Genomic DNA, 9,163 nt, shown 5'->3' with positions numbered 1-9,163 from the left:
GCCTATCGAACTTAATGGTTTCGACATCGTTTGGGGAATGGATTGGCTTAGCGCCAATGACGCCGAAATTTTATGCAAGAAGAAAATAGTCAAAGTAAACCCGCCTGGGAAAGATTCGTTTATGGTGTATGGAGACAACGTAGAGTGAATTCTGGAATCATTTCATTGATGAAAGCCAGAAAATGTTTGACCAAGGGATGTACATCATATTTAGCATTCATGATTGATGCTAAGAAGGAAAAGAAGGTGATGCAGAATATTCCAGTGGTGTGTGATTATCCGGAAGAATTTCCCGAAGATCTTCCTGGATTACCGCCTGATCGACAAGTGGAATTTCGTATTGACTTGTTTCTAGGAAGGACGCCAATTGCAAAAGCACCTTATCGATTAGCACCAACGGAGATGAAGGAGCTAATGATGCAACTTCAGGAGTTATTGGACAAAGGTTTCATTAGACCTAGTTCATCGCCCTGGGGAGCTCCGGTGTTATTTGTGAAGAAGAAAGATGGAAGTATGAGAATGTGCATCGATTACAGAGAGCTAAACAAGGCAACAATAATGAACAGATATCCGTTACCAAGGATTGATGACCTGTTTGATCAATTCCAAGGTTCGAGCTATTTCTCGAAGATCGATCTAAGGTCAGCATATCATCAGCTAAAAGTAAGAGAGCAAGATATCGAGAAGACTGCATTCAGAACTAGATATGGACACTACGAGTTCTTCGTTATGTCGTTTGGACTAACCAATGCTCCGGCAGCGTTCATGGATTTGATGAATAGGGTTTGTAATCCTTTCCTTGATAAATCCGTGATAGTGTTCATAGACGACATTCTGATTTACTCGAAAAGCCAGAAGGAGCATGGCAGACACTTGCGGGAAGTCTTAGAAGTTTTGAAGACGGAGAAGCTTTATGCAAAGTTCTCCAAATGTGATTTTTGGATTCGTGAAGTCCAATTCTTGGGTCACGTGGGCAACCAAGAAGGGATAATGGTTGATCCAGCAAAGATTGAAGCTGTAACGAAGTGGGAACAACCGAAAAGTCCCACGAAGATTCGAAGCTTTTTAGGATTAGCCGGATATTACTGAAGGTTTATCCAAGGCTTTTCTTCGATTGCTACTCCGTTGACAACTTTGACCCACAAAGGAGCTACTTATGCTTGGAGTGAGAAGCATAAGGAAGCATTCGAGAAGCTAAAGGAGAAGCTATGCGAGGCACCGATACTTTCTCTACCCGATGGAGTTGAAGACTTCGCTGTCTATAGCGATGCGTCTGGTGTTGGATTGGGTTGTGATTTGACCCAAAGAGAAAAGGTGATAGCATATGCGTCTCGATAGCTGAAAGAGCATGAAAAGGACTACCCGACTCATGATTTGGAGTTGGCAGCGGTAGTTTTCGGTCTGAAAATATGGAGGCATTACCTCTATGGCACGAAGTGCAAACTTTTCACTGATCATAAGAGTCTCCAATATCTCTTTAATCAGAAAGAATTGAATATGAGGCAACGATGCTGGCTAGAATTACTTAAGGGCTACGACTGCGAGATACTTTACCACCCCGGTAAAGCTAATGTTGTTGCTGATGCTCTCAGTCGGAAAGTAAATCTTGAAAGGAAAAGGCCAAGAGCGTTGAGAATTGAAGTTGTCTCGACTATTTTGGAAAGTATAAAGAAAGCTCAGAGCGAGGCTTCTGAGAAGAATGACAGAAAGGAGGAACGTTTGGGCAAAACGTTGGTGTTCGGTGTAAACAGTCATGGACTGAAGGTGTTCCAAGATCGGATTTGGATACCTAAAACAGGAGGAGTCAGAGATCTTCTGATGGAAGAAGCTCACAAGACCATGTACTCGATTCATCCGGGTAGCACTAAAATGTATAGGGACCTGAAACCCTACTACTGGTGGCCGACGATGAAGCTTGATGTTGCAAAGTATGTGGCCGAGTGTGTAACTTGTGCGAGAGTCAAGACACAACATGAGAAACCGTACGGGAGTTTAGAACCTTTGCCTGTGCCTATGGGTAAGTGGGAAGACATTGCTATGGATTTTGTCACTAAACTGCCCAGAACAAAGATTGGTCACGACATGATTTGGGTGGTCGTTGATCGATTCACTAAGAGTGCGCATTTCATAGTAGCCAAGGAGAAATGGTCTATGGAAAAGCTTGCGAATTCTTATGTGAAGGAAATTGTGAGGCTTCACGATGTTCCGTTAACGATTCTGTTGGATCGTGATAGCCGTTTCACCTCACGATTTTGGAAAAGTCTACAAGAGGAATTGGGTACCAAGTTGTGTTTAAGTACAGCTTACCATCCGCATACTGATGGTCAGAGCGAACGAACGATACAAACACTTGAAGATATGCTGAGAGCATGTACTCTGGAATTCCTAGGTAACTGGGATGAACATTTACCGTTGGTAGAATTTTCATATAATAATAGTTTCCACTCGAGCATTAAGATGGCACCTTACCAAGCTTTGTATGGACAGAAGTGTCGTACGCCGTCTTGTTGGCTTGAGGCTGGGGAAAAGCAGTTTACGGGACCGGAGATCGTCCATCAAACTACTGAATAGTTGAAATAATTAGGGAAAGAATGTTAGCAGCTCAGGATCATCAAAAGAGCTATGCTGACAAGAAGCGAAGACCGATGACTTTTGAGGTTCGGGATTCGGTTTTGCTTAAAGTCTCGCCGTGGAAGGGACTTATAAGATTTGGTAAAAGGGGAAAGTTGAGTCCAAGGTTTATTGGACCGTTTAAATTTCTTCAGAGGATTGGGAACCAAGCTTACAAGCTTGAATTACCAGAAGAACTGAATGGAATTCATAACACTTTTCATGTGTGTTATTTGAGGAAGTTCACGACATCATTCCAATTTCTGAATTGAGAATTGATGAGAACAAAAGATTGATTGAGGAACTAGAGGCAATTGTTGACCGAAAGAATATGAAATTGCGATGCAAGATGGTTGGGTTAGTGCTTGTCCGATGGAAACACACGAATGGGCCGAATCTCACCTGGGAGACAGAGAGTGACATGATGGGTCGCTATCCGCACTTGTTTGTTGATGTGTGATTCCGGGGACGGAATCATTGTAAGGTGGAGAGAATTGTAACGCCTGTGTTTCCGGGCTTGTCGTTTTTAGCAATGTAATAGCCTAGGTTAACCTTTGTAACCCATTTTGAAATAATAAGAATGTATTATTTGAGTATTATGTGTTTTGTGATTAATTGCTTAATTATGTGGTGTGATTAATTAAGAATAAAAATAAGCGTCGAAATTTAAGTGTAAAATAAACTTAATATCTTTGGTTAATGTTGTAGTAGTTGAAACGAGGTTTCCGAATATATATAGAACGCCCAAATCTGACTTCGTATGAGGAAGTTATGATTTATCGAAGTTTCGACTTAGCGGTGTGCAGCCTGAAATACTCGATTTGAGATGAAGCGGTTTTAGCCAAAGCAATCTAAATGAGAATCGAAGATCTCATTGTTGGTATCGAAGCGATAAAAAGTTAGGCGAGAACGGACGTCAAACGAAGAAGTTATGAATTTATAACGAAGTTTTTCTGTCGGGGCCTATTAAAAATAAAACGAAAGTTGTAGAGCGTAGTCTCACCTTTCCGTGGATATAAAGAACGTCGAAAACGGAGTTCGTATGAAGAAGATATGAATTTCCAAAGTTTACTAATTATTTTGTAATTAAATTAAATCAATAATTCGGAAGTTTTAACCGAAGAGTAGTCACCGATCTGATTCGAGGTACGTGCCGCGTACTCGTGTACGCCCCGCGTACTCCGAAGGTGTTGACATCGCAGCATGTGGCTTCGGATACGTAAGCAGTGACGTTTCTCGGACCAGTACACCCCGCGTACTCCGAGGCTCCAACCTCCTATAAATAGGATGCGAAGGCAGCCGAGTCTTTTGCCAATTTCTTCTCTTCTCTCTCCCGTTTTGCAACGTTTTGCGTGCCAGAAATACCCCGAAGCCCCGGTATCATACTCTAGCCCCGAGGCAAGTCTCGAGATCCCGAAGATCTCGAGAAGTGCGGTTCTCGAGCCGAAGCTCTGCCCGCGAGAAGTTCGATTTTTGTGGAGATCTTCCAGATCTGCTGTGGATTACTACTTCTTCAAGTCGTAGTGCTGTCCGAGGCTCCAACCTCCTATAAATAGGATGCGAAGGCAGCCGAGTCTTTTGCCAATTTCTTCTCTTCTCTCTCCCGTTTTGCAACGTTTTGCGTGGCAGAAATACCTCGAAGCCCCGGTATCATACTCTAGCCCCGAGGCAAGTCCCGAGATCCCGAAGATCCCAAGAAGTGCGGTTCCCGAGCCGAAGCTCTGCCCGCGAGAAGTTCGATTTTTGTGGAGATCTTCCAGATCTGCTGTGGATTACTACTTCTTCAAGTCGTAGTGCTGTCCGATCATCTTCTGATCAAGTGAGTGTATACTACCTTTCATAAACACGATAATAATACAAGTGCGGTTTGATTGTATTAAGTAAATTGTGGTTTATATGTGTGAGGGTGCAGTTACTTTCTTCTAACAAGTAACTATGAAGTATTTTATGCGATATACTTGTTATGTGTATATTTTGTGATTGTATGCGTGAATGGATATTCACTTTATTCCATCTCATAGATCTAAATTGCTTTCAATGAAATACATGTTATGTGGTATGCCTCATCTGTTATGTGGAATATATATAGAATGGAAATGATATACAGGTTTTTAACTATGTATGAAAATATATATTCTTATCTACTAATGTGTTGGGTAGAACACGGGTAGATAGTTGGTGTGTAATAAACAAATGAGAGGCCTCGATGTTGTTGTTGTTGTTGATCTAGTTATTCAGCGGAGTATGGATAACGACCACAGATTCCTTCTAGACAGTCCAGTGGAACGCTAGCAGGTTCATAACCTGTAGGTGTTGTGAACGATGTGTTCACTGGTGTACTCTATCCCCCTCACAGTTGCCTTTAGGATATCTATTGTTGAGGAAACCCCTTCACAGTGATGTCCATCCCGATGAAAATCCTAGATTAGGTCCCTTGAGATAGTTGTTGTTTTAGGGACGTAAAGTGTGGATAACGGGAATGGGTAATCAGGATAGTGATTGGTTGGTGAAATTAAATATAACCTATTTATTGTGGGTTGAAAACCCTATGTGCTCACCAGGCTCCCAAGCCTGACCCACTTAGTTTTATTTGTATTACAGGAAGTGGCACAAGGGCGTAAGATGGATGGATCATGTTGTTGTTTTGTTTAGAAGTCTGTATATGTATATATTTGTTGAATGACTTGTAATGTTATCGTTTATGCTTTATGGTCTGTATCGGAACATGACATCCCGAGTTTTGATTATATAATGAAATGCATCTCTTGATGAAATGCTTTGATGAATATTATTTTATCATGTTTTGTTTTGGGAACAAATTTCGCAACTCTTTCAAATCAAAAAGATTTACTCTGAAATTATTTAAAAGTATAAATGAAAATCGGTCTTTTCTGGCCGGGATTTTGGGGATGTCACAGATCATAAAACATTGTAATGTCTGTAATAAAAACCCTAGGCTCGAGTGTAAAGGATAGACACCATTTGAAAACATGAAACCTTTGTAATGTCCTTAATAAAACACCTAGGCTCAAGTGTAAAGGACAGGCACCATTAGAACTTAGTTAATCATAGATACTACTTCCCTTAGGCACGAGAAGTAATGAGTAATCTTAAAGATTGGAGACACGTCCTCTATAACACTTCCTTGGCACGAGAGAGTGGAGGACTAACCTTGTAACTAGAATCTCCAGGAGGGAGAACGTGACTTGAGTGTATAGATCTATACGGGACTGACAATCCCGCACCTGGCAACTAGCTACAGCTGAACCGAAAGGTTCAAGGCTGAAGAATGTCATAAAAAGGATACTGGCCCTGGCCCGAGTCATATCTAGTCTGAAGTATGGTTAAGGACTCGCAATCCAGATTATGAACACTTCACACTTAATTATTAGTTTTATGTACGTAATAAAATAATGTACATTTAAGGATAGTCATACTTTCATGAGACTTTGCACACACACACACATTCAGGAAAATATGGGATTTTCCTGGGGATAACATTGAACATAATCAAAATCGGTATTAGTTCTCACACACACACATGTAGGAAAATATAGGATTATCCTGGGTAACAGTAACACATAACCAAAAAAGTGTAACAAGTTAGATAAATAAAATTTTCAATCCACAAGAACAATCATGTTTTTAGTATACATCTTTTACATTACAATTTGGATTTGGTAAACAACTTTTAAGAAAATATGGGATTTTCATGGATAACCACTTTTTCAGGAAACTAAAGGAACTCGTACATTTTCAGAAAACTAACCGCTTATGAACTCACCAGCTTTATGCTGATTTTCAAACCGCTTGTATTCTCAGGTTCGCATTAGACAGGAACCCGACGATCTCTTTTGGCGAAGACGAAGTGCGTAGAAGACTCGTCTCATTTTGTTCATATATACTATGTATCACATGTATAACTTTACTTTTGAAACAAATGTAAACTTTTCTATATGTAATGTAATGGTTGTTTTACTTTACTTACTATGTGCATTGGATTTGATACTAAACGTGGAGTCAACCCCGGAAATGTTTCCGCCTTCGGTTTTCGGGGTGTGACATTTATCTTGACATAAAGCCAATAATAACAACATACTTATCAATCAACATATAGAATTTCTAAGTATAACTCTAGACCTATATTGCACACAACATATATATAGAATCCTAAGTATAACTCAAGATCTACATTAGTATACTGCTATAACAATAACATGCTAAAAACTTTACGATAGTTGTATACTTTCATATACGAAATAACTATATCCCGGTTATTATAACTATCTACGTTGATACTGATATACTATCATATAGACATAATAATAACATATATATAATAATTAGCATGTGTTTTCCCCCAAAATTTTAGAATGTGGGCCGTGAAACTCACCTTAATAGTGTGGGTTTATGTAATTTAAGCGGAAACGGTCGGCGGTACGAGGTTGTCGGGCCTCGAGATGCAAGAGGGCTTCAGCGAATGAGAGAAAGGAAAGAAGTAAAGGTATAAGAATGGTTGGGGTTGATCTTGCTATTTATAGTAAGATATTTTGGCCCTCAGAATGTGAAAAACTCATTGTTCACGTCGTTAGTTTGGATCTTGTCATTTCGTAGACTTGCCATTCGTCTTCTAGCTTTTGAAGGTGGCAAAATGACTCCTCACGTCGTGAAATATCAATGTTGATGTCGTGAGTTTGGATCTTATCCCCTCGCAGCCTTGTCACACCTTCTAGATCCGGAATATGGCGGTTTGACTCCTCACGTCGTGAGTTCAGTCAAATTAGAGTTTCTGACAACGAAATCTTCGGAAGGCCATAACTTTTGCATACGAACTCCGTTTTTGAAGTTCTTTATATCCACGCGTAGGTAATTCGAGGACTACATCTCTCTAATAGATTACAATGGCTAATTCTAAGCCTATTTTAAGTTCCACTTTTTATAAAAATTTTATAGTGCTCGGTTTATCATAACTTCTTCACGCGAAGTCAGATTTAGACGTTCTCTATATTTTTGCAATTGTATGGACGTATACTTTGATTTAAGTTATAAAGTATATATGAATGTTCATATTTATATTAGAATTATCATGAAATACATAGTGAGTTTACTACATTACTAGTTTAACAAAATCATATTACATGATTGGTAAAATCAGATGTGATTTTTATTGACCTACTTTTGACTAGTGTTACATTCTACCTCGTTGAAGAAAATGTTGTCCCGAATTTTATTTTGTACCAGATACCTGTTGGGTTATGAGCATTCTAACACTCCTAAGTGTACATGCAACCCTAAATACCTTGGATCTATGTTTTCTCTATTATACATGCAAATATGAACATCCAAGGTATTATCCTAATCTAGCATACAAAAACAATAAGTGTAACAAGATAGAATACATACCTCTTTCATGTAGAAAGTCTTCATGATGCTTGAGTGCCAAGTGCCCCAAGGGTGACACCTCAAATGGTTCACACAACACCAAATACACTTGGAATAACTTCAGAGACTTCTACACTTCATGAAAATCGGCTAGCCCTTTCTAGAATGATACTAGTCGCCGCTTTTGTCAAGAATAAGATCTTTATATAGTTGTTACAATTAGGGTAAACCCTAATTGTCGTGACTTTCCATTTCCTTGGATCCATGGGTTCAAATACACCATGGAGCATCCATGGACCATCCTATGGGTTTTAGCCCAACTTGATTTTCCATGGAGCATTAGCCCACTATACAAGTATGGATGATTTACACTATCAACCCATATATTTAATTAGTCTTCTTTTGATCACTTAATTAATCCTAGATTAATTCTAGATCAATACTAATTCAATAATCTTATTATTCTTATTATTAATATACTAGAACTTATAATATATTAATAACCATAAGTGTCTTATTTCTCTCATTATAGTCTATCCAAGTGCATGATGCCATGCAACCCAAATGGACCATGCCGGGTCGGGGCAACTCTTACCAATTATAGTTATGGATTTAGACATTAATCCAACAATACCACCGATGGGTTCTACATTGCTTCCCTGCTTCCTATTACGATTACCCTACCACAGCCTAACTTCCTTGCCCTTAACTTTGGCCATTCCTTCTTGACATGTCTAATTTCACCACACTCAACACATGCTCGTCCTCTATCATAGCATGTTTCAGTGTTTGTTCCTTGATTTTCTGTTGTAGGTGGTGTGCTCCTGCAGTAATTGGTAGTGTGTCCCTTCTTTTTGCACTTCATGTAAATATAATAGTCACTTACGTGCTGATGGTTGCATTGACTGTACCATGAATAATTACCTAGGTGGTGATGATTACACTGAGTGCACAATGGGAGTTTTCCAACATACTTCCTTGGTTGTAAGGGTATTGTTGTTGTGGCTAGATAATTAGTTGCCACATCTTGACTCTTATTAGATGATTGTATGAGATTCTTCCCAATAAATTTGCGCTTGTTCGTTCCATATTCGGGAGAGTCAGCTATAAATCCCACTTGGATTTATGTGATGGTTAGCTGATGAGCTATACGCTTTGCCCTGTCATATGT

This window comes from Lactuca serriola, chromosome 1, assembly GCF_051521515.1.
Source record: "Lactuca serriola cultivar US96UC23 chromosome 1, Lser_US96UC23_V15, whole genome shotgun sequence".
Taxonomy (NCBI): domain Eukaryota; kingdom Viridiplantae; phylum Streptophyta; class Magnoliopsida; order Asterales; family Asteraceae; genus Lactuca; species Lactuca serriola.
The sequence above is the reverse complement of the archived record's forward strand: the minus strand, read 5'-3'. Positions refer to the sequence as shown.